Below are 22,939 nucleotides of genomic sequence, written 5' to 3'. Positions count from 1 at the left end.
TCACGTGCTTCTTCTTTAAGCCAACTTGTTCACTGGCTTTCACAGCAAAACACTTTCCTCTTTATTTATGTGAAGGTTTTGTTTTGTTTTCTTGTTACTATCGCTATTTCACTAGCTGCTCTATTTCACCCATTTTGCTAGTTGTTTCTCATCCAATCACCTCTTAAATGTTTAATTTCTTCAACATAAGTCCTAGGTTATTTTCTCTTCTATATATAGTTTTTTTCCACATCATCTTTACTAATTTTATAGGTTCCTCTTCTATTTTATGTTAGCCCTGGCTTCTCCTCTTGGTTTAAGAAAAATAAAGTCCAGGGTCTATTTTATATCCCCATTTGAGTGTGTCACATACTCATGAACCCTGACATGGCCCAAATTAAATTAATGTCATCCAACTTTACTGAGGTGGTTCATATCTATGACCTAATCTGCCTTTAAACTGGAACTCAGTTGCTGACCCAGCCCCCAGCATGGCTTTCTTGTCAGCACCAGTGGGGCACAGCACTCCTGCTACAGGTGCTTTTGTGGGCTCCCCCTCCTGTGAGTCTGTCTCGCAGGCCACTCACCCTCCAGACTTCTGAGCCCTGGCCTACCAGTGTGGAGAGCAGGACCAGAAAATTATGTTGAATCGAGTTAGCATAATGTGTTTAAAACAAAATGGAATCAATCATGTCAACCAAGATGGCTGACATCAGCCATGACACTTTGGTTCAAGAGGGAAACTACCTAAGTCATGCTAGACACATCTGGCCAGGAGACACATCTATGATATCTGCACACGTGACCAGAACAGCTGTGTCTGCAGAGCAGGACCACCCATAGACAGGCTCCTGGGGAAGTTCCCCCTTTGCCATCAGGGGTGCCAAGGCAACTATCAAGAGACCCAGAAGGGTAGAGTGCATCACTTTCAAGAGTCTAGCTGAGGCAGACTCCAGACCACTGCTCCATACATCAGAGGGCTGCCCCATTCCACACTGATCTCCCTTGGCATTGGCTGCTGGATGCTCTGCCCTGCTGGATTGAGGATTTCATCTGCCCTGCTGCTTATCTGGCTCTGGAAATTTTTTCTTGCAAGATGTTAATGACTCCTTTGCCTACCTTGCTGTCACCTGAACAAGCTGACTGACACTCTGGGACTCAGGTTCATTATGCCCTATTGATTGCTGTGTGTGTGTTATATTTCTCTTAAGATTGTTAGAGGGTTAGTAGGACATCAATTCTCTGAGTGAACCTACATTCAATAAAAGCTGAGTGAATAGTATAGTTATGTTGTGTGACTCTTGTCTGTTCCTTGGTGCTGGGCTGCTCAGTAGGCAGCTAGCCAAGCAGATGCCTGGCTGACTTATAGGAAAGACTATATCACAAACAGATGCTCACAATAGCCAGTCTCAGGCCAGCTACAGAGCAAAGTGGCAGGCATAAGCTCAGGGGTCAGGTGGCAGTAATCACGAAGATACTGGATGCCCTTGTTGGTAAGGAACCAGTAGAAATGTCTCCAGGCAAAGTGTTGTGTAGACGCATGTTTTGTGAGACTGCATGGCCTCCATGACATGAAGGTCAAGCACATTTTTGTCTGCCAGCTCGGGCTATTTAGGCATGTCAACATCTTCCTTTACCACCATTACTCCCTCTTTACATGAATTCATAAATGGCTAAGCTGGAAAGGAAAAGTGGAAATCTCTCTTTCAGCTGAGACTTTAAAGGGATAATTAAAGTAAAATTAAGTCGTATAATTGGATCAGAAGCCAATGTGACTGATGTACTTATAAGAGAAGGGAGGGACACCAGAGATGCACTTGTACGGAGAAAAAACTACGTGAGGACACAGTTAGAAGGTGGCCATTTGCAAGCCATAGCAAGAGGCTCCAGGAGCAACCAAACCTACCAACTTCTTAATCTTAGACTTCTAACCCCCAGAACTGGGAGAAAATTAACATTTTTTAAAACCATCTATTCTATGGTATTTTGTAATGGTAGCTCCAGCTACCTGGTTGTTCGAGAAACAGCACTCCTGCACTGTAGAGGCACTAAAAAGACCAGTGGACAAAGTAAAAGGATATTTTAAGAACTGGATAAAGTTTGAATATGCTCTCAGTGCACACACAGATCAATCAGTATTGTATGGAAGCCTTTCAGTTTTCAGGAAAACTTCAGCTCCATTCCTTATGTAATAACCGAACAAAGTGATACAAAGGGTAATACCTCAGAAAATAGCTATAAAAAGAAAAATAAAGAACAACAATAATTAAAAGATCAAATTATTGGAGGCATCTACTTTTTAGAGGAGACAGACTTTGGAGTTTTAGTGCAGGCAATTGTTGAAAATAACAATAATAGTTAGAAAGAAAATTGCGAATACAGAGTTGTTTCAACATATTACCTAAAATGTCCTATTTTCAACAAAGATATGAAAAATGGAATAATGTGAAGCATACTCAGGAAAAAAATAGTCAATGGAATTTGACCATAAGAAGCTCAGGTGTTGAAATTACTTAACAACAATTGCAAAATATGTTTTATAAATCTGCTAAAAAATTAAAGAAATGTATGATAAAAAGAGAAAGGAAATTATGAGGGTAATGATTCAACAAATATGGAATCTCAATATAGAATTGATAAATATGAAGAAGAAGCAAGTGGAAACTCATTACATAGCCTCAATACAGGTTAGAAATGGCAGAAAATTCAGAAAACTCAAAGTGAAATGCATAAAAATGATCCAGCCCTGGGAACAGAAAGACAAATGGGTGAAGACAAATTAGCCTCCCAACAAGTAAGTGGCAGAGTTCCAGGCAAAGATAAGGAAGAATGAAAGGGAAAAAAACTTTGAAGAAATTATGTCTAGAACATGTTCAAATTAATTGAAGATATTAACCTTCAAATTTTAGGAGCACAAAAAAAACATATTAAAATAATCACAAAGATCCATCATTTAATGACTAGAAATACTAAATAGCTAAATGTTTTAGGCAGAATAGACTCCCACAAAAGATACCGGGGTTAAAGTTACCTATTAAAGTTGTAGAAATTATATGTATGTATGTGCATGTATTTTCTATTCTATTCTACTCTATTCTATTCTATTAATTGCACTACATTACATTATATACTATCATATTATACACATGTACTTCATCTGTGTGCTGTTTGAAGACATAATAATAAAATACAAATGCCACTGATGGTTTAAAATTAAAGGGAAAATAAATGATAATAGTAAAAATTTCAGTGCAATAATAATACTGTCAAATGAAATAGGATTAATTCAAATTCTCAGAAGGAATAAAGTGGGTTATTTTAAATTAATAAAAATACATAAAAAACATTTGATAATAAACAGTAATATTCTTAACAATTTAACTTCAGAATATACAATTCAAAAGTTGATATAAAATGTAAAATGTAACCGACAATCTTTTTCAGAAAACATAAAATCAAATTAGAAAAATTGCATGTCTATAGAGAACCTGACTAAATATCCACAATTCTAAACCACAATAAAAATCTTTCATTTAAAAATACATATAAGTTTCTACCATTCATAACTAAATAACCCAGACCAAAATAGAAAACCTATTTTGGGTTTCTAAAGCAATACACAGTGAAAAAATCATAACCCTGAAATCCTTGATTAAAAAACACAATAAAAACAAAAACAAAAAGAGTGAGGAAAATACCTAAGATTTAAATTTTTAAAAAGCCCACACATCAGGGAAGATTAATAAACATAAACAGAAATAAACATAAACATAAAACATAAACATAAAACAGAAATATGTTTAATAAACATAAAACAGAAATAAAAGTAATAGTGCAATACAAGAGAACAAAGTTAATCAATAAGAACCAAAACTTCTTCTCTGACTCCTTCAGAAAATGGACTGACTACTGAAAATAATAAAGAAGGTAAGCACAAATCACCTTTATGAAAAAAGAAATAATCATATAAGAAAGTTATTTATAATATTTTATTAAAATAAGTATTAAACTTAAGATAAATTAGTCCTCTTCCCAGAAACACACAAATGCCACATTGACTTAGGAGAAATAAAGAGCACAAATCCAACAAAAAGCAGAGGAGAAATTAAAGATCAAGCTTCTGAAACAGGACGGTTTTAGATGAGTTGTATCAAGTTACTCATCTATTATATCCTATGTAGAACCTGTTATTTCCTATTTATACAAAGATACCCAGGGGACCCAAAATAAAAGCAACTATCAAATCTCTTTATGAGGCAAAAACGCCTTAAGTTAAATTTATAATAAAACATTACCCAAATTTATTTGGCAAGTAGTGTTTATCTGATAAATAGGGATGTCTCGACATAGAAAATAGACTCATAATTTACTACAGGTTAGACTAAGGAAAGGAAAAATAAGCATGTCATTTTATACCAAAAACATTTGATATTATTAATATTCTATTGCTATTTAAAAATTTAGGAAAATAGAAATAGGGAAAAGATATTTTGCACCATGCTAAAGATTAAAACCCCAAATCTAAAGCAAATATCATGTTTAGTTATGACATTAAATTGGTGACCATAGAATCTGGATCAGAATAGGAATTCTTGATTTTATCTCTCACCTTTTAGTGTTATATAAGGAAATCTTCCAGGCAAGATGTCAGATTAGGTAAACATGGCTTGCCTCCTCAAACAACCAATGAAAATTACAACTAAATTATAAAACAACCATCACTCAGAACAAACAGAAATCGAGTTGAAAGGAAATTTGACAACTACAGGATTAAAGAAAGCAGATCCATCCAGACTGCTAGAAGAGGTGGAAGGGCAGGCACGTGGAATGAGCTGGTCCCACACCCATGTGTGGTGGCTAAAAATTTGAGAGGACTGTCTTGGGAGCGAGGAGTTCCAGTCCCACAACAGTCCCACCAGCCCAGGGTACCAGAGACAGGAAGATAATTCCCTATAAAGTCTGGCTGAAAAATCAGTGGGGATTGAGCTTGTGGAAGAAACTACTGGAGTCCATGCAGTTCCTCTTAAAGGACCCACATGCAGATTTACTCAGACTAGCTCTTTCTGGGCTCCAGCACAGAGGTACCAGCTTCATAGGCAACAGTGGCATACAGGGAGGAACTGAAGCAAGTGCCTGTCATCAAGGTGAGAACTGGGAGACAGAAAGGTGGGCAGAGGCCATTGCCCTTTTACTGAACTCTCTCCCCACCCTGGCAAAGCCACAGAGCCAGCAGGCATGTACCGTATCTGAGACTCCTTCAACCTGGCTAACACTGTTTGCTGTACCTTGAAGATTCTCTTGAGACTTCATTCCATCCAATTCATGGGCCCACCCAAACTGTTAACAGGGACTTTTTCATATAAATGGTCTTGGCTCATGCTTCAGAACTTCCTAAATCCTCTCAAACAAGCAACAGCCAGTCTAAGGGAGTCCTCAGACCCTGTATCTCTTGCTAAGTGGCCCCAGGCACAGCACTGGCAGCAGCCGGCCTAGATTCACAGTCTGGTTTCACCTGGGAAACTCCAAGCCCAGCTCAAGTAGCAACCGTCTCAAATTTCTTTATAGCTCATGAAGGATGGCCCTGGGCAGACCATAGGTTGGGGTTGACCTTGGCCTGCACCACCCTGGAAACCCAGAGCTTGTACACTCAGTGGATACCTGCAGACCACATCAGAGCACCATTATCCTGCCCCTGCAGAACTGATCGTTCCAGGAGGACAGAGCTTGGTGGTCAGTGGACACAGCCAGTCCTTGATGCTGTCTGGCCTGGGTAAATCCCTCTCATTGACCTTCCAACAGCAACCAAGGCTCAACTAAAAGAAGAGCATATAGTCAGCGCACAAGGAGGGCACACCTCAAGTATCTAACTTGAGTGATGATGGAGGCTGTGCCACTTGACCCTATAGGACACTTACTACATTAGGCCATACTACCAAGACAAGGAGTCATAGCAACTCTATCTACTAGATAGAAACAGAGTGAGGTTGACAAAGTGAGGAAACAAAGAAACATAGCCCAAATGAAAAAATAGATCAAAGCTCCAGAAAAAGGAACTAAACGAAGTGGACATATGCAATCTATAAAATGCAGAGATCAAAACACTGGTTATCAGGATGCTCAGAGAATGTTGTGAGGACCTCAACAGCATGAAAAAGATCCCGTCAAAAATTAAAGATAAACTAATTGAAATAAAGAACAACTGATAGGAAAATAGCAGAGCAGTGGATGAAGCTGAGAATCATACCAATGATTTGTAACATCAGGAAGCAAAAATAGCCAATCAGAATAACAATAAGAAAAAAGAATCCCCCCAAAATGAGTACAGTGTAAGCAGCCTCTGGAACAACTTCAAACATTCCAACATTAGCGTCATAGGGATTACAAAGGAGAAGAGAAAAAGCAAGAAATTAGATATGTTTGAAAAATAATGGAAGAAAACTTCTCTAACTTGATGACAGAAATAGTTGTATAAGGCCCTGGAAACAGAGAGAGTCCCAAACAAATGAATGCAAACAGCTCATTCCAAGATGCATCATAATTAAAATGACAAGGGTTAAAAATAAAGAGATAATATTAAAACCATTAAGAGAAAAGCAGTTAATTACCTACAGGGGAGTTTCCATTAGACTGTCAGCTGATTTCTCAAAAGAAACTTTGCAGGCTAGAAGGGAATTAGCAAGAAATATTCAAAGTCATGAAAAGCAGGTACCAACAGCCAAGATTGTGCCACCCAGCAAAGATATCATTTGAAATCAAAGGGCAGATTAAGAGTGTCCCCAGACAGAAAAAAACTAAGGAAGTTCATCATCACCAAACCATTATTATATGAAATGTTAAAGGAACTTATATAAGAAAAAGGAGAAGATCAAAACTATGAAAAATAAAATGGCAATAACTTTACATATCTATAGACAATTGAACCTAATAAAGAAAACAATTAAGCAAAGAAGGACAGAGACAGAATCATGGAAATAGAGAGCGTTTTGATGGTTGCCAGTTTGGAGGGGAGTATCGGGGAATGGATAAAGAGTGAGGCAATTAGGAAGTGGAAATAAGTAGTTGCAGAATAGCCATGGAGTTGTAAAGTACAGTATAGGGAGTGGAGTAGCCAAAAAAATTACATGCATGACTCATTAACATGAACAATAATGTGGGGATTGTCTGAAGAAGTGGGAGTACTGTGTAAAGTGATCAAAAGGGGAAAAACTGAGACAACTTTAATAGCATAATCAATAAAATAGTTTAAAAAGATATAAGAATGTAAAAATAAATGTGCATTTAATTAGGCAAAAAAATTAGCCAAAACAATAAGATAAGAATAATAATAAAAATACTAAATATTGGGAAAGAAAAGGGTTTATAAAAATTGATATTCAATTTTTATTTATTTACATAACAATCATTTGCCAAGCTATTGTAGGTCATAATTTAGTCATCTAAATGAATAAAAGATCAAATATGGGAAAATTAACAAATTGCATTTATATTAGAAATAAACTGTGTATATTTAAAAAGTGTAGTCATTTATAATAGCAACCAATACTCAAGGAAACTCAAATTAACTAAAGTTGTATAAAGAAGTTTTAAAACTCTATTGAAGAATGTAAAGAGGATGTCAATAAGAAAGAATTACTATTTTACTATTATGTTTATGTATCCTTTCACATCTGAGACTCCTTCAGTAATGTCGTGTCATTATCTTTATCCAAACTGATCAATAAATGCAATGATAATTTAATAAGAAATTAAACAAAATATTTTGGAAGATATTGACTTGATCTTGAAAATATATTCAAAAATAAAAAGAACAATTTAGGAAATTAAAAACAAAGATACAAGTTTTCTGATTCTAATGTCAAAGTATCTATTCATCTATGATAATAAAATGTATGTGTTATCACAGGGAAAGACAAATGAGCAGAACATAAAAATGGGATTTCAGAGAGGACAGAAATAGGCAGATATACATAAGGATATTTACTTCATTGTAAAACTTCACATATGTGGCACAAAGGTGGATTATTCAAGAAGTTAGCTCATGATATTTGGGGGAGATTTTAAATTATTTGTTTGTGCTATTTACACAAACTAAAATTCAAAGACATTTTAAGGGAAGACAGAAAATAAGTTTATAGCCCTGGAATTGCTGAAAGTATGTTTCAGTTGATCTTAATGTAAATCTTTTGTCTTATGATAATCAGTGTCAACTGAGTTTCTAGAAACAGAAACTAAACTTAGAGGCATTAGATGATGCCAATACAAATGATAAACTAGACAAAACAAATTAAAATTTTAATTAGCTAGCCTTGATTCCAAATGTAAATTGAATATTTACAGAAGTTGATTTATTAAGATTTTCTTTATCTTTTTCTTTTAATTTGATTAAAATGAAATAAGACCCATAATCTATAAAAAGTTTTTATGTTGCAATCTCAGTTTATGTGTTCTTTTTATTGTTTTTGAATGAGTCAAAGCATTTTAGATTTAAAGGTTTTATTTGTGTTGTTTCTTCTACTTTTTCTGAAGAGATTTATCTAAAGAGAATTGATAGAAATATTTGAATTAGTTTGAATAATCTAATTTTATCAAATTGTGTTTTCTCATTTCTCATTAGATGTTGATAGGAAAACACATTCAATGGTGAGAGAATAAGAAATTTGGGATTATATATAGTTTATGAATGTTAATGAGCATTGTAACTTTTTATAAGAAAGGCATTGTTTCAATGTTTCTCATATTTATATGATCACTGACACTTGTTTTATAAAACACATTTTATAGAGTCTACTTAGGGAATGTGCAATTTATTGCTAATTGTTGTTATGTGTTTAACACTGTAGAATAATTAGACTCTGCAAACACAATTTATAAAAACATAATGAGCTCCAGATATTAGTTATCAAATAAATATGAATTATTTATTCTAGAATTAGAAAGCAATTCAGATGTCACTTCTGTTTCTCTCACTTTCTTTTATAGTTTTATATATCCATTTATTTTCATATATAAAATGAATCTCCCTAAGTCAACTGCAGGCATTTTTAGGTGGAAAAAGTAATGAAATCTACTCTTAACAATGAAAAGCACTTCAGTTTATTAAATTAATGAACAATAATTTCAGCGTTTCCAATTAACCTTCTCTATCCCCAAAGTCTCCTAGAGTTCCCAGTTGTCATTGTACATTAATCTTTCTCAGCTATGACTTGAATCATGCTTTTGGTAATGTGCCATTCCTAGTGACAGTGACTAGTTTGAAAGGAGCATCTCAGTAAGAGGCTGAATTCCAAAGTATCAGCAGATATAACTGTCATCTGGAAGATTGTCTGGCACATATTCTTGTATCCATGGAAATAAAAATGTGGATTCATCAATGTTAAGACCTTCCCTCCTTTTATTCATTACATATCACACTATTCTTGTGTAGATGGAACTACATTCTCCCCTACTCCTTAAATTAAGTATCCCTAAAATTAAACCATCAGATAGCATCAATGTAGAGACAAGAAACTTAATCTAAGGCAAGAGTTTTTAAAAATAAATTACAAACATCATTTGTCTTATGACTATCAAGCCTGCACTAAAAAGTAATACTGAAAAATAATTAGGAAATAATGCATGGAGTCATAAAAACTTCTTTAAAAGGAAAAAACTCCTAAAACCTGTCATTTTTAATTTCATGAAAGAATGCTCTGTATTGACACGTAATTAACTTTTAAGCAGAAATCTATGATAACTAGTAAACCTGTGAATCAATAGAATGTGATTCACTAGTATGATCATTAAAATTCTTACCTCCTAAAAATACTCTTTGGAAATAACAGTGATAGTTTATATTTAATCCAGACTATCATATTAAATGCAAAACTGATACAATTATTTTGTTTAATATAACTTCATTTCGAAACCTGAGCAAAGATGATCTTTTGGTATCTTCTAAATAAGGGGATTTTACTGGCCAACTGTCCATTTTTTTTACAGAAATATGAAACATTTTTTCAACTATTTTTCATCTACTAAATCCATGTGGCTGTCCAGAATGGAAGACAGTTTGAAACAATTTCCCTTCCAGAGGTCTCCTCATTTAGATGCCCATAGCAAACCAAGAAGCTTTTACACAGCTGCGGAATTTTAAAGTGGCTTCCCAAAAGTGCTTTAAGGCCTGACATTGTAGCTAGAAAGACAGAAAAGAATTATTGCTACAAATTGTTTTATTGCAAAAAGTAAAAATGATTTTGCCCTTCTACTCTCTTGTAAAAAGGTTATTTAGTCTCACATTCATTATAAAGAAAAAACTTAGGAACAAATACCCTTAATCTCTTAACTTTACTGTTGAGAAATACATGCTCCATATTTATGAAAGATGAACTTTTTATCAAGGGGACTATTTTAAGAATCTAAGACAGTATATTTGAATAAAATTATCAATGTTTTGTTCAGATTCACAAGAAAGATATATTACAGATGTCAAAAATATAACTGGATAGGCAGTATGTACAAATGAACTTTCTAATGAATGTTTATTTCATCCTTAGTATTAAATACATATATTTGAGCAAGATGATATAGTCCATGTTCTATTTCCTATAAAAATGAAGATCTGGGCCAACTCACCAAAAATATAAATTACCCTCTAGATTTAGGCAAGCTGCATCCAAATATTTAAATAATCCATTTACAAAGTAGGTAAGGATATCTGTCTGTCTATAACCAATAAAAGCAACAGAACTTGAGATTTGTTTGGAATATAAAATGGTTTGCTTTCGAATTGTGTAACTATAAATAAGTTAGTTAACTTCTAAGTTTAGTTGCCTTGTCTGTAAAATGCAGTTCTGGTGTGACATGTGAGAGTCCACGTTTCCTTTAAAGCATTTTGCATGGTGCTTAGAGAGGAAACAGAGTAAAGCATTGCCTGGTTTGAGTCCAGCTTGGCCAGTTATCAACAGTTGGCTTAGGGTAAGTTACTCACTGTGCCTTAGTTTGCTAATCTGCATAACGGTGATACACATTTTGTATACATTATACAAGGTGCCAACAAAAACTGAATGTTAATTATGTAAAAAATTTTTTGAAGATTTTATTTATTTATTTATAGAGAGAAAAGAAGAGAGGGAGAATGAGAGGGAGAGAAGCATCAATGTGTGGTTGCTGCTCATGCGGCCCCTGCTGTAGACCTGGCCTGCAACCCAGGCATGTGCCCTGACTGGGAATGAAACCCGCAACCCTTTGGTTCATGGCCTGTGCTCAAACCACTGAGCTACACCAGTCAGGGTTATGTAAGGGATTTTAAATTGGGGTTAGCACAATCTTAACAAAAATATGTATGTGTTATTTTTATTACTAGTAGTTGTTGTACTCTGGCACATATAAAAATAACTCATTTTTGACAATCACTGTATGTATTAATGAGAATAAAAACTTTAGTAGTAATTATTAAGAAACTTATTGTATTTTTTCAAAATATTAGAGAGTTTCACTTCATATTCAGGCAATACATCAGTGCACTCATGTAAAAATAAAGATGCTCTAAAGAGGCCTCAGGCAGGGAGGAGGGTAGATGAAAGGAGAAGAAAAGGAAAGGAAGAAAAATGGACGTTCTCCCAGGATTTTTCCAGTATAAAAGTCTGCAATTTGATTAGTCTCCAGATGCAAAAAAGAAAATTCAGGAACAGACATGATTTGTCTAATCTTTCTCAACCTTATTCATTGTGAAATTAAGAACTGACCATTCTTTCACTGTAGAATAGAATTTTAGTTGATTATTGCATTGAATGGAACTACGTGAAGAAAAGAGTTCTGATTAAAGTGGTTAATAACCTGAGTATATGCAGTTATTGAAGATTTATATTTGACTATGTGACAAGGGGTCTTGAAGCTGGAAAGCTTCAAGTTTTAATATGTCAAAGATAAAATAAGATTTTTTTCTGCTCAGAACTCACATCATGACAACAAAGAAAAATAGGATGAGCAAAGCGATTGCCATGTCCCACAAAAATAAGAGCCTCTGTGACTCTAAACAAGGCCAGGAAAGGCTCCCGCTACACACAGTGAGTCAGACTGAAGGGAGAAAAGGTATTTAGAAATAAATGATTGGAGTGCAGACCTCAGACCAGATGGTTCTTCAAAGAAATCACCAGGCCTTTGTCTGTAACAACAAGAGTGGATACCGCCCAGCGATGAGGGCTCTTGTTTTGCAGGCAGGGTTGAACATGGAATCGTGAAGACATACACTTGACAGCTAATAATGGGTAAATCAGTTTCTGCTGGGGGCGCTTCTGAATCAATACATATTGTGAAAAAATACTGAATAATTCCAAAGCCAGCCATTGCTTATAAAAAGGAACACAAAAAATATTTTTCAAAAAATGTCAATTAATAATTTGATACATCATAGCGGCAGAATTCATATAGACATGAAATATGTTACCAAAACATGTGAAGATGGAAGACCAAGCCATCTTTGCCCTTGTTTCTTTTAGAATTGACAACTTTTTTATAGACATTTATTTTTAAATAAACATTTTGGACAAAATTATTACATTTTTTATGAAATCTACTTTGAACTACATAGCTTAATATATATACTTGTAGAGAATTGACATATTTTTTACTATTTGTCTCAACTAAAAACCTGTAGTATTCTCTATGCCTATTTTAATATGTTATACAAGAGTTTTTACATTTTCTTTCTGTAGAGTTCTTGGCATGTTGAATCTTAGTAATTTATACTTTCCTCTTGCTAATACAAAAGATACATTATTTATAATTATGTTTAGAGTTAATTATTTCTGTTGGACATAAATGCTATTGATTGTTTTAAGTTGCCTTCACACCCAGGGATCTATTCTAACTAGTTTTAATGGACTGCTGATTTTTATGAAATTATAATAACTTCTACAAATAATGACAATGTTGTTTTCTCCTTAAGAAATTTCCAAAACCCTTGTATATATTTTTATTCCTATATTACTGGCCGTACCATCCTGTACTATGGTAAGCCAAGGCTCTGTGCTTCCCTGAGTGTGGCTGTTCCTGTCATTGGACATGACCTTGGCCATACCTTGAAGTTACGTCCATCAGCTGCTCTTGAGGCATTGATTTTATTTTTTAAACGTTTGGCCTGTAAGAAGGGAGGCTTTATATTTACCCTTATGGTGTAGTTTCTGAGTTATCACCAGGCATGTGAGAGTGTGAATGGAAGGAAAAAAAATTAGTTCCTGATCTGCTTTGTTAACTGAAATAGAGGCACCCACTTAAAAGATGCCCTGCCTTAGCCTACTGGCCTGGTAGATGGGAGCATCGTCCTGTACACCAAAAGGTTGTGGGTTTGATTCCTGTTCATGGTACATACCTAAGTTGTGGGTCCATCCCCAGTCATGGCATGTACAGGAGGCAACCAAACCATGTTTCTCTGTCACATCAATGTAACTCTTCTTCTCTCTCCCTCCCTCCCTCCTTCTCTTCTTCTCTCTCTAAAATCAATAAACATATTCTTGGGTGAGGATTTTTTTAAAGATGCTCCTGATGCTTCCTTGTGAGTGCACCATATTTCTGATTTGTATACTTCCTGCTTGATTTGGCCTCTTGGGGTCTCTTAAATGTCTAGGTGAGGCTAATACTTCCAAAGGTGCATATTGTAAAATGGTGTCCAAAATAGGATATATTTTTAAACCCATGGTTCAGGAAACTATGAGGCAAAAAAGTATAGAAAGGGAAATGCTAAGGAAAAATCGAAGACTCTAATGAGAGTCAAAACTACCACAGATTGATGATGAATTTTCTGTAGCAAATATAAGAGGATAAATCTTCCCATTTTAGTGAATAGAGTCTAGAGTAATTTTCTAACTAGTTTCCCTTGGATCAATCCTTATCCTCGTCCAATAATCCAATTGACGAAATGACATTTGTAATAAAACATGCCTGGCCATGTGACTATCTTCTGATCAGTAATTTGATTTGATAGCTCTTTATCTTTTTCAGAATAAGAGTTAAATTATCATGACCTGTGGTGCATTTTTTTTTCTGCAAAAAGTTTTACTGTTTCCATTTGGTCCAATGCATGGGAGTGGGATGCAGGGTGACTAAAAGTATGCCTAGTGGTTTCAGGGAGATGCTCAGGCAAAAGCCAGACACCAAGTGAATGAACATGGAAAGGTGGAGGGCTCTGGGGAGTGAGAAAGAAAGGGTTTTTACTCTCCTACTAGGAACAAGGATTTTACCTTCACATTTTTAAAAAAGAATTTTAAAAGAAAACCAATATAATGCACCTAAGCCATTAAAAAAATCTACTTGGACCCCACTGTGTTCTCTCCTCAAAGGTCTCTGGTCTCCAAAGCCTCCTAATCATGCTTGAGGGTGAGCCTTCTGAAGAGACACAGGCCCAGCCCAGCCTGGGGGGCTGGCCAGCCAAACTTTGAGGTTAGTCGGGTGTCACCCAACTTCTTGATGAGTTTCATCGCCTCCTCACCCAGGAAGTGGTTCTCCAAAAGTCACAGAGATGAGGATCTATGAGGGTAGAACCCAGGCAACCAAATCCAAAAAGGAATGGCTCAGGTTCCTCACCAAGGCATGGAGGCTTCCTTTGTATCCTGAGTTTTAGCCCATTCATCATGGAAAGAGTTATGCATGTCCTGAAAATAAACGTGGCAACCAAGCTGGTTTTGCATCTTTAGCAGACACTTGGTGACCTCCTGTATCCCCTCAGCCAACTTGCAGAAGAAGTGGCCCACACCCTCCAGAACCTCCAGAACATTGTCGCGGTGGAAATGGAAGCCCAGAGAGAGGTAGGTGTAGGAGGCTCACAGATACAGGTTGACTTGGCAGTTGGCAGCAGCCTCCACCTGGGTGGAATGATTCTGATGACTTTGGGAGATCATGGTTTTTTGGCAATAAAGAGTTAAGGTCAGAAACTGGTGTTGGCTGGTCTTGGAGGTTGAGAATGGCTGAGGTGGTTCCAAAGGTGCTTGGAGGGTGGCTGGAGGCTGGAAGAAGGGGCACCCCTGGGTCTGTTCTGTTGAAGCAGTAGATAGAACCGAGGGACCACCCAAGGCTCTGCCAGCCTGTGGTGCCTTTAATGAGCTGAAAACAATACTTTAAAGTAACATTTTAAAGGCAAAAATCATATAATTCAAATATGCCATCTACATCACCAAATTATCTATTGATTATGCATGATACGTAAGAAAGACTCCTAAACGCTGGAACCTAAAGCAAAAATAAAAATGAAAATACTACTTGTGAAATGGTGAGATACAGCTAACCCAGAATTTAGAGAGTGTTTAAGTATTTAGAAATGTTTTGTGTTCTTGGATACTTCGATCTGGATGCCACTAGTCTTATAGCTACTGACATTTAGATTTCAATTAATTAAGTCCATGAAATAATAACAAGTGCATTTTAAAATAAGTAAAACTTAAAATTAGCTTTTCATTCTTACTAGCCACCTTACTAGCTCAACAGTCATACGTGACTATGGGTTAATGTATTTGACAGTTGCAAATATAAAATATGTTTAACATATCGAATGTACTATGTTAATATTATTTATCTATTTTAGGGGGGAAAAGTATCTTTTTATATGCTATGAGTTCCCAGATTCAATCTAAAGACATAGAGGGAGAACAAAGAAAAAGGATATTCTTCAGAGTTAAACTATTGCAAAACCCAGGCATTATGTCCTAACTCTATGTCCTTTCTCTATGTCCTAACTTTAGTTTTTAATTCAGGGTTTTGAATCTGGAATACCAAGCTCATATTCCAGTAGAGGTTTAAACAAGACCATGCATGGAGAAAGAAGCTCCTACTGAGTGACAGATTCGTACCCAGATCACTGATACTGATATGACACCCGCCCTTGGAACCCCACTCAGGCCACATGTGAGACCCAAACATACCCATTACATTACATCTGCAGCTTAGGAGTCCTGGCAAAGGCCTCCCCTGAAGCTGTGGTGTATGCCAGGTTGTAGCAGCCGTGTAGACCTGCTTAATTCCTGCAGGCTGGTGTATAAGTATTTGGCACACATTTCTCAGAGCAGAGAAGAGGAATCCTATCAGGTTGGAACCAATGCAAATGATACACTCTGTTTTGACTAGGTGTCTGCTAAGTCATCAGCAGGTATGTCTTGGCTCATGGCACTACATTCACCCATCAGAAATGTATCCATTCCTATATAAGCTTTTACCCATCATAACCAATGTATTAGTCTGGAATCTCCAGAGGAAAGAAACCAACAGGTAACTTATATTTATGCCTATCTTTGTCACTCTTGCTCTCAGAGTTAGTAAATTTAAATAGCTACAAACTATTAAACAATAATAGTGAGAGATAGAAAACTGTTTGTAATAATGGTTAGAAAACAGTTAGAAAGCTATTATAATTTTTAAAGCATGATACAATGAGGGCCTAATCAAAGATAAGCACAGGGATGTAGATGAGGAGGAGAATTTGAAATATTTTCTGAAGGTAAAAATCAATATGAGTGACATGTGTGGTGCTCTTCCAAGAATTTAGCATGTAGATAATGAGTACTCTCTTAGCCTATGCATACAGCATTGAAAATCTGGTTAATGGGACTTCCGCCAAGATGGAGGAGTAGGTGGAAGCATTGCACCTTCTCGCACAACTAAGTTTAAAAACAACAAAGTTTTAACAATGAAAATCTGGTTAATGGAGACAACTCGTTTCAAATTTTAAAAAGATGAAACATTTTTATTGCTACCAATGAGTCCATCTCTTGTATTACTCACTCATGAAAATAACACTACTGTTATCATTAGTTTAGTTCTTCTGAATAGCAAGAAGTTCAAAGCATCGATGTATCCCAAGGGAGCTTTTTACTATAAGTGACACAAAATCCATCTCATTGTCTATTAGATATAAAAGGAGATTTTGTGACTCATAACTGAAGAGACCACAGGTAAAGATAACTCAAGTAAGGTTTGGTTCACCATCTCAAATATTTCATCAAGGACAAGCATACTTTTGGTACCAGATCTGCCTTCTCTGGTCAGCATATAGGTGACTACATCCATTCACCAGCTCTACCTTTGTGGTTGCAAAATAGATGAACTTTCAGATGTGTGTTTGTATCCTGTGTATGTAATTACATGTGCACATATGTGCACTTCCATGTCCTACATGGGTACTGATGTGTATACCTACAAAACCAGTGTCCCAGAGAATGCATGAATGGGCCATGTCGAAGTGGACATGAATTTTGAAAAGACTTGCAGACTTGCAAAGTTACTTGCAGTAACTCATGTTAGTGGAGGAACTGCCAAGTCTAGAACTAGAGGAAGCCTTGAAAGATTTGTATGTAGCAGCAGCAGCCTTCTCTGATGCTCACAAAAAGGTGTGTGAGCCCCTACAAAGCACTGTTAGCACAGGGGGTTGACCTTGGTCCCCCTGCCGGCACATGTGGTTAAATGCTAAGACTTTGAAGTCAGTATTGCCTTACATTCATTGATTCTTACTTTTCTCATATGTAAACTTAGCGTGATAAGTATCTACTTTAGAAAAATGCAGACTAAATATGAGAGTGTCTAAAAAATGTTGAGTACATTTCCAAGTTCAGGAGGTACTAATAAATGTCATGGTGTGGCAGCTAATGGTAGGCTCTCGCCCTGGACCGCCTCACTTCCCATGCCCTGGTCTGACATGTACTTGTTGAGTGATCCTGACTAAAATAAGTGATCTGTGTGCTTCAGCTACTTCTCACAAAGTAGAGCTAGTAACAGCCCCTACTTCACTTTCAGATTTACACCTTCCAAGATCAAGTTTAAAAAGGAATGACAGTCTATCTCTGTGGTAACTGAGAAAAAGGCAAGGAAACTTTCCTTGCCAGAATCCATAGAAAATGTCGTTTTTTGTTTTTTGGGGGTTTTTTTTTTTCGGCTAAAACTAGGTGCTCTGCTCATTTTCAAACATATCATTTGATTAGGTTTAAGAAATAAGTTAATAAACTTAAGCCTTCAGGGTCCACTTCTAGGGAGGATAGACTGCTGTAAATACAAAACCACATCCCTGTGATACATAGTGACTCAAAAAAACAGTTTTCAATTAAAATTTTAAGTATTATTGTTTGGAAAGGAGGTTGAAAAGTGCCAAGTATCAAAAACACTATTACAATGCCATAAAACAGATGTTATAACCTTGTAAATCTCTAATAAAAATTTTCTACCACAGACAGTATAGATGTTATTGGTTTAGCTTTTGCCAAACAATATAGGTGATAGTGTACTGAAACGGATTTGCCTTTAGGTTTCCATACATACTGCAGAAGTTTCTGATGTTGTTAGTTAGAAGCTATCATTAAAAACAGCAAACCCATCAACAACAATAAACCGTTGATGTAAATGCAGCTCTAAAAATTCTTTAGATTACAAAATTATTTTTGTGCTGCTCATAAATGCAACATGAATTGCACTGCAATGGACAGCTTAATTTTTTCACTCTTATAAAAAGCATTTGAATACCTTTTAAAGGTTTATGTACAATTGTATCAATGAGACATTAGCTAAATGTTTCTCTAACTTGCGTGGCATCTAAGAAAAAATAAACTTAAAGCAAGGTGTTGGGATAAGAGGCCAATTCAAATTTAAATTAAAATATTAAGAGACTACACAAAGCCTATACCCAGAAGGCACATTTCTACTACACTGTTTCTTCAAATTGTAACAGATCTATTTCTGAGACTATGAATTCTGACCTTATGTATAATTGGGGAAAAGAAGATGGGTTTTATTTTCTTTTAACAAACTAAAAGAAAATAAGCGAAATAGTAAAATAATAAAGAATAAATACATACATATATATATTTTTGGGGGGAGTTAACAAGAGGAATTTTGACTACAGAAGTTATTACTATTAACATGTCTAAGGTTTTATTAACTAAGCACAATTGTGTATTATATTACTTATCTTTCAGATCTTTTGTTAACATTTTTCCAATCAAATTTGAGAGCTGTGCTAAGATTCAAAACTAAGTATCTACTTTGAGAACTTGTCCTCTTAGACACACTGACATATAATATACAAACATGTGTGTGTATATATACATCCTTAATTTAATGCTATTAACATAGAGCCATAAAAAGTCGTGAGATATGCATTTAATCAGAAAGAATGTCATCATATCATCCTAATATTGATATTTGTGATCCTCCCAAAAAGGAAAATACATGAAAATAGTACAAAATTCCCATATCTTAAACTATGAAATAAAGTTAAAATGCAGCTATACCACTACTGAAAGAATTAAACTAAGAGTGTTGAAGTTTAGAAAATTCTAAAGCAGGATAGTCTGGGTGAAACTAGGAGTCACCAAATTTCTCTATAGTGCATGTGGCCCTTTAAGAATGATTACAAAGGAAATCAACTGGAGATCCAGGATGGCAGCAGAGTAGGTGAATGTTGCACTCACTTCCTCCCAGGGCCAGACTGGAATTACAACTAAAATACAGAATGAGCAACCTGAATAACCAACTGAACTCTAGCTGCAGAGAAGGTTTATAATGAGAGTTTACAGAAAAAGGCAGGGTAAGACCAGTAGGAAGGGTAAAGACGGGAAAAGGCTGGCCCCTCTCCCATGAGTGGCAGCTGAGATTCTGGAGAGATATCTCAGCTGCAAGATTCACCCCAAACTGGGCCCTCATCCCAGAGCACCAGAGCCAGGAAGAGTCAACCATATAACATCTGGCTGTGAAAATCAGGAGATTCTGTCCACCAGAAAGAGATGTTTGCTAGAGACACAGGTGCCCTGTTGAAGGGCCAGCACACAAAATCTCATTTGCAGCCACTCACCTGGGGCTCTGGCAGAGGGAGGGTGGAGTGGACTAGAGCTGCGAGGAGGCACTGGGGCTTGTGTTTCTGGGGAGACAGCTGGAGGGACAGTCACCATGCCACAATACCTATGTTAGTCCCTCTCCCACCTGAAACAAGACATTATTTTTCTTGGGTGGAGCATGCCCCCATAAGGCGTCAACCTGGTAGGAAGCAATAGCCCCACCCTCTGAGCTTCCTCTTGCCCCACCCTGTGGGTGTGACTGCTGAGCAGTCAGCTGCCTGGGCTGAAGTGTAGAGCTCTGAGCAGACTTGGGGATGTGAATGACAAAGTTATGTGGCTTTTGGTCAGGAATCATCCCTCCACTTTCCTATGAACCCGACTGGCATTTCTCCTTCAGGGGAGATCCACTAGGACCACCCTCTAGGCTTCCTGGATCCTCACCCTCCTGACTCCTGGTGACTGCACCCTGCTGAGGACTGGGCAGAATCTGAGACACTGAGTTCTGTGCCTCCAGGGTGAGGGCCACTCCCGCCACCATTTCCCAACCTGACCTGCAACTTCCCTTCACAGGAAGTCCACCAGCCCCATATTTCTGACTGCCGGTGGCCCTATCTACTAAGACTGGGCTCCTGGCAGAGTGCAGGACAGACTAAGCTGTGTGGCTCTAGGATGATGTCATTTTTCCTCACGCACTCAATCCCTGCAGAGTCTTCCTTTCACATGGCCAAATGTGGTCTGTTTGGGCCTGATAAACTCTGCTGGACTCACCCCGCTGACTCCCGGAGACTCTGACCCAACACAAAGGTGTGCAAGCACTCAGCGGGGGGCGGCCAGACTCGGTGTACTCCCAGGACCGGGGCTGAGTAGCCTCAGAACCAGCACTGACAGTGAGTTTGAACCTATGTCACTCTGGTGATAAAACCTCCTTTTAGTTTTTTAGATAGGGTTTTCTTAAGTTTTTTGAAGAAACTTAAAATAGTTACTTAAAATTTTTCTTTGCCATACGCAACATCTGGACTTCCTCAAAGACAGCTTCTACTAACTGCCTTTTATGTTGTTATAGTTGTTTTTTTGCATTTCTTGATTTTTTTATTATTCTTGAAAGAGCAATTCAAATAACATGTGACAACTCTGGAAATATGATCTTCCCCTCAAAGTTTGTAGTTGTTCTTTTAATGTGGGAAGCTTTGGAAAACCTTTGTTCACCCAAAACCCCAGGTGCTCTGGGAGAGTGATAAGGCAGTCTGGGAAGAGCAAACAGCAGGACAGTCAGTAGGACTGGAACTAGCACCCCCGCTGATAGAACCAATTATCACATTCTGCTTCTGTATCCCGCTTTTGTCACATAGACAGGAAGACCCCTAAGCTATATAACCCCCCAAGAATCCTTTGTTCAGGGCTCGGAATTTGGAGACTGACTCCTCTGGGCCCGTGCACGTTATAATAAACCTCGTACTCCAGAATCCCTCGGTGTCTGGTTGCTTCGTTTTTCCTATAACACTTTCCGTCCTTTATTTAATGACTGTCTTGACTAATTTGTAAAGTCTACTCTTTGTCATTTGTGACGAATGAAATCTGTGCCTGGTTAGTATGATAGTCAGTTCATTGGACAGATACTTCTGTAAATGATGAACAAATAAGTCTTACATTCTTTGCCTAGGAGTTTTGTGTGTACATATGTTAGGGAACACTTTTAATACTGCTGCAGCATCTCAAGGTCAACTAGAAGTGAGAAGATATTAAGGCTTCCTCAGTCTTTCTTTGGTATGTGCACAGGCCCTCTTTTTCCTCATAAATGTGTCAGAGCTTCTAGAAGTGCATAGAAGCATATCACTCCCAAGATCCTCTTTTTTTTTTTTTTTGGTTTACCCCATCTGGATTTATGCCAGAGGCAGCTACAATGTTAAATAATTGTTCATGATTACTAATTATCAAGACACCCCCCATATAGGTGTTTCCATTAATGGAGTTTTGAATCATTTCTAATATAAAGCAGCCCTGAGAATGACACTTTTAGAAGCTGTTGTTCTGACAATGCTCCAGAGATAGGACTTGTAAAATAGCTCCAAGCCTGGTTTTCTCCTTTCATTGGCTTTTAGGTTTCTTTTCACATCAGCAGTGGTTGTGACACTCCTCATTTTCAATGTTACAGAAAGCTAGAAAAAAGTATAACAGAGTAGGATGATTTTAATAGCCTCAAAACTCCCTGTTTTTCCCAAGACTTAAGGTTTTTTGTTATTTTTTTAAGTGCCCCTCTGGTTGTATAATTGCCTGGTTACTTTTGTTACTGAACTAGAGGGGTACATTTGCTTGGGTGCATCAAAGTGATGTGGACACCAGCCTGCACTGTCCACACTACCTCATGGATGAAATGAGACATTCGCACGGACTACTGAGTCCTGTGGAGGAAAAGGAATGGCATGGCTTTTCTCTCAAGGGGAGCGAAAGCTGAGGCACTTGCCTTGACTGGGCTTTATTGGGTTTCTCAGCACATTACATCATGGTCTTCATTTACTGTGCACAGGTTGCTTTAGGCAGAAAACAAAGGAGCCAGTGCTGCTAATCACATCACAGAAGAGGGAGATTTGCAAATGAAAAGGGCAAAAGTGGTTGAACCAGTTAGACTTGTGCTAAGAAAATTTAGCATGGATTTTAGGAAGTTATTTTGCAGTAAATGTTTGCCACAAATCTGGGTGAGGGGGTTTTTAGCAAAAAGCAAGCCTCAAAGCTGCCTAGGTGTATTGCAGGTCTCATTCTCCATGGAGAACCTGTCTGTGGGCGTGAGTCCTGTGCATCTCTGACTGGGAGCTGGGCCCATGCCAGGAAGAACAGTCTCCTACATCAAAGCCCAATAAAACTTAAACAGGAGTTTGCAGCAAAGGAGAGGTTAATTAGTTAAGAAAATAGCATTAAGCCTGGAGACAGTAAGCCAGTGTTTGAAATTTAGCTTCCTGATGGCCCACATGGGAACAGATTATATATGGAAAATTATTAAGGGAGTTGGGGTCAAGGACTGTACTGATTGGCTGGGGTCAGGGTAGGTAGTAAATTGATCACCGTAGCAGGTCCCAGTGTAAACCAGGGCTTGGCTCTGTCTCTGTTTCCTGAGGGTGTACTCCATGGGGTCTCTTAGCTCTTATGGGCCTGGGGCTAAAACCCAACTGAAGCCAAGAGGT

The 22,939-nt window shown here is 37.2% G+C and overlaps 1 pseudogene; it reads right to left on the bottom strand.

Moving 5' to 3' along the window:
- Positions 1-397: 397 nt before the first annotated feature.
- LOC119050102 (40S ribosomal protein S10-like) overlaps positions 398-22,939 on the bottom strand; it is a 43,358-nt pseudogene continuing 20,816 nt past the window's right edge.

Source organism: Artibeus jamaicensis, unplaced genomic scaffold, assembly GCF_021234435.1.
Source record: "Artibeus jamaicensis isolate MK-2021 breed Jamaican fruit bat unplaced genomic scaffold, CSHL_Jam_final contig_585, whole genome shotgun sequence".
Classification (NCBI taxonomy): domain Eukaryota; kingdom Metazoa; phylum Chordata; class Mammalia; order Chiroptera; family Phyllostomidae; genus Artibeus; species Artibeus jamaicensis.
Note: the sequence above shows the minus strand (reverse complement) of the source record. Positions and strands in the feature narration are given on the sequence as shown.